The sequence below is a fragment of the Scomber scombrus genome, chromosome 1, assembly GCF_963691925.1.
Source record: "Scomber scombrus chromosome 1, fScoSco1.1, whole genome shotgun sequence".
Taxonomy (NCBI): Eukaryota; Metazoa; Chordata; class Actinopteri; order Scombriformes; family Scombridae; genus Scomber; species Scomber scombrus.
Window position 1 is genome coordinate 37,000,542 of NC_084970.1, and position 4,832 is coordinate 37,005,373.

Here is a 4,832-nt window from a genome sequence, read left to right on the forward strand (position 1 = left end):
AAGGAAAGAAGGAGGGAAGGATGGAGGAAGAACAGAAGGAAGAGAGGAAAGAAAGAGAGAAGGAGGGAGGGAGGAAGGACAGACGGAAGGAAGGAAGGAAGGAAGGAAGGAAGGAAGGACGGAAGGAAGGAAGGAAGGAAGGAAGGAAGGAAGGAAAGAAGGAACAGTCAAAACAGATGGGGTCAATTTGACCCGGGAGGACGACACAAAGGTTAAAGAAACTTTTGGCCCATGACATCAAGTGTTAACTCAAAAATGAGTTATAGTTTAATCTAAATGAGGCCTGTTGACCCTAATTTCCAAAATATGTGTAAAAATGAAGATGGGTAAAAAGGTCTATAGATAATTTATACCTTAAACTTTATAAACAGTCAAACCAGGAGAAAAAAAGTTGCAAAATATCTAAAATAATCAACAGAATGTGAAGAAATACTAAAATGAGACCTTCTCAGACTCTCCTCAGTTGTCTTTAACAGTCTGTTGACTGTTTTTAAAGGACCAGAAGCTCCGTCTCTGCCTCCGTCTCTCTCCTCCTCAGCAGCGACTCTCACACATTCATCAGATCAAAGAATATCTGGACAGTTTTTTTTGCTCCATCTGCTGGAGTTCGCTCGCTGTATGTTAGGAGGAGACAACACAATCAATATGATGCTGACTGCAGTTCACTTTACAGCCACCGGGTGTCACTAATGAGAAGGAATGTCAGAAATAGTACATCACCTTTAAGTAGTAACTAATTACCAGGCGGGGAGTTCTGGTCCTCTGCAATGAGGCCAACGTGGAAGTAACTTAAAACTGCATTCTATCAAAAGGCCACCAGGGGGCGACCGTTTTGGTGTCAAAAGGACTTCCGTCTCTATACAAGTCAATGGAGAATTCACCAACTTCTCACTTGATTTCTAACCTCAGTAAACGTTTTCAAAATGTGTTTATGGTCTCAATCGCTAGTTTAAAGCCTTCTTCAATACAGTATGATGTTCATTTGGGACATTTTGGCCTCCCTGATTTTATATGTGACTATAAAGCAGGGTATGCATTAGGGCGTGGCTACGTGGTGATTGACAGGTTGATTGGTTCACAGGTTCAGGAGGGCGCCTCATGCTCCTCCTGATGCCCATATAAGTAGAATCCCTGTTTTTATTTTTCCCAGCATGCACCTGAAATTTTCAAGATGGCGCTGCTCAGATCCGATACTATTGGCCTCCGAGCAGCAGTCCACAAACCAATGGGTGACGTCACGGATGTTACGTCCATTTTATATACAGTCTATGACTATAATCAAACATATACAGAAAAATATATATAAATGTGACTTCATTATAAAATCAGCTGCAGTCAAACACAGTGAACGTGACCACAGAGAGCAGAGAGATTTGCACAGAGATCCATGTAAACATTTTATTCTACTATGTGACATTTGGAGGCTCAACAGCAGCCAATCAGCCAAATGTCCATCTGACCTTTGACCTCAGACACACTTTAGCAGCAGAATATCTAAAATAAAAAAAAGTAAGTGTAAAGTTCTACTGAGTTTATAAAGTTTAAAGAGGATTTGCTTTTTTTTTCTGCTTTATATCAACAGAACATTTAATGACGTAAACAAGAACTCCGTTAATCTGCAGATTAGTCGATGATATAAAATAATAATTACTTTCAGTCTTTGTTTATTTTCATGCAGATTAAAACTGAATTCACCTTTTTTTCTTTCTTTGCTTCAAAGTCTCTGAGAGTTTTATGTTTGAATGAGAAGCAACAGACAGGCTGAGTGTTGGCTTTCAACCAGAGCGACAGATGGAGGCGTTAATACACCAACACACAGATATGTAGTGTGTGTGTGTGTGTGTGTGTGTGTGTGTGTGTGTGTGTGTGTGTGTGTGTGTGTGTGTGTGTGTGTGTGTGTGTGTGTGTGTGTGTGTGTGTGTTCCAGTCAGGAGATGAGTAACAGCTTATTGTCAGCTTTTTAAATTTAGAGCTGACATTTCCTCAGAAGCATCAAACCAGAACGAACCAGATCAGCTGGATGCGACCAGATCTGCTTCACTAAGTTTCACTGAGTTTTAATCTCATTCATTATTAAATCTTCACTGTTTCTGCTGTCAGATAGAACATTTATGTGCTGCACGGTTTCTTTTTCCTTTGAATTGAATGTCTTTATTTTCATTGTACATTACAGTATAATGAGATTAAGAGTGCTACTCCACTGTGGTACACACATACAATAAATAAATAATGCACGTTTTTGTGTTTATTGCAATCTGAAACATGTTGATCTGTAATTATCTTCACGGTGCATTTCCTCAGAGGGGTCAAAGGTCAGCCACAGTGCACCGGACCTTAGAACTCAGACTAGCTGCAGAAAGTTCACCGATAATGAAAATCTGATCAATATCTTCTGAATGTTTTATTCATTCCAGCAAATGTAAGTCTGGTGGAAATTTAGACTTCTCATGCATCATTTTAGACACATTTTCCAACATTTTATTAGAGTGTTTTTGAGGTTTTTGAAGTTTTATAACAACTATTTCATGTTATAAAGTCACAGGACTCAGTTAAAAAAATGTCATCCTGATGCTTCAGTATTGAATATCTGTGGATGCTTGTTGTGATTTTCCATAAAACAGCTGCTCAGTGCATCTTCAGGCTGTAACACTACATTAAAAAACTGTTAAATTTCAATATCTTTGGTGCAACAAAACATCACATCGCATATATTTCATGGTACTTTTATAAGGTTTATGTGGAGAGGTTTGTCACTGTGGTAGAAAAGTTTATAAAAAGCTTCTCTGCATCTCATCAAGCAACGTTATAATCTAACTGAAGCTTCTTCAGGTGAAATAACAACTTAACAAACAACATATTTAATCTTTATTTCTACAGAGCAGGTTCACTGAACGTGCAGCAACATCCTGTTTTTACAGTTAAACATTAAAACACGTTAATAAAACATCAATTAAACATATTTAACAACATGCAGACTCAGTGGAAACAGAGTCAGGATGATTATTGGACATGTGGAAACAACCAGGTACACTTCATAATGAGATCTGATCAATAATGAAGATCACATCTGTTCATCAGCATCTGCAAAACAAATCACAGTATGTATAATAAAGCCTAAATATCATAACATGACACTGTACAACCTTTAATGGACAAAGTTTAAATAGACCTCACTGAGTTGAAGAAGGAAGAACTTTACATCAAATCTGATATAAATAGAAATAAATTAATAGTTTACAGGTTTGAGACTACAGATGCATTTTTCTATCTGTCATCCTGCAGCTGCACCGAACATTAATGTAAACAAAACAATAAAACTTTAATATTAATCTGCAAAACATGATGAAAAAATGCTCAATTTACAGCCTCACTTTACCTTAAATCCTCCTTTAATTATTAAAAATCAGTAATAACACTTATAACAAGGTTTATAACTCTCTGTAATGTAGCTATAAAGCAGATATATGGACATTAATTATATTATCAGTCATTCATGCAGCAGCTACAGTTATAAATGTTTTATAATGACTTATAAACCAGTTATAACTGTAACTGATTATTAATAATAGATTTGGGAGCTTCCAGTAAAATGTTATAAGAATGACATCATCTGTTTCTCTGCCAGGCGAGGCTTTCCAAAAACATGATGTCATCGGCCAGATTGATCAGCTGATGTTATTGATCAGCTGAACAGCAACAGATACGGTTCCTGGCACCGAGCAGAAGTTCACTGATCAATAATTTAATATGTTCTTAAAAGCTCGTTTGAGCCATAAAATGATCCTGAAGAAATTTCTGCCACAATATCTGGAGGAATAAATCTTCCACTGCTCTGAACCTCCTCAACACCTCCTCCTCCTTCTCCTCCTCCTCCTTCTCCTCCCTCGGCCCTGCTGCACCAATCAGAGCCCAGCATCCCTGCCAGCCAATCAGACGGCTCGTGGGTGATGTCATGTAGCAGGCTGCTGTTTGGTGCTGATGCTGCTGAGCTGCAGATCTTCAGTCTGAACAGAGAGGAAGAGACCAAGCATCACTGCAGGGTGAGTGACTGCAAACACACACACACACACACACACACACACACACACACACACACGTTCATCTTTATGTTTATGTTTCTCTTTATTTTGATTTTTATTATTTTGATGTGAATCTTTCTGCACGTTTGCAGCTCAGACGGCTGCAGCTTCTGCTCAGAAACACAAATGTGATGAGATGAAAGCAGCTTTCACTCATCTCATCACATTTTCTTCTTCATGCACATTTCTGCTCTTTGTTTCTTTCTAAGCTGCATCCTTTCATCTTTTCTTCTTTTCATCCTTTCATCCTTTCATTTCTTCTTTTATTTCCATCTTTTTCTGTGAGTTTTGTGTTTGAGCTGCACGACTCGCTCGTCTCTGCAGAAGGAGATGCGCTTACTGGCAACAATGACATCATCGCTATAGTCCCCCCACACACACACACATACACACACACACACACACTAAGTTTTATCATCGTATCTGCATTCGTATCTAAAATTATGAATTAATTGACACAAAAGCTGATAGAGTTTGATGATAGAATTATAATTATGGATGTTTTTCATGTTTTTCCTGCAAAAAAATGCAAAATCTGATCAGTTTGCGGCTTTTCTTTGTGTGTTAATTGGATTTTGTTTTTGTTTTTTACTGTTTTTCGAGGCAAAAGAATCAGTTTAAAGAATCAGTTTGCATGCTGGAAAGTAAAAAAATGCACATTTAGCTTTATTATTGATGCTGCAGAGATGAAACAATAGAACGTATGCTGAGTGATGAATTGCAGCTCTGGTGCTTGTTGCAGGTTTTAGTTTT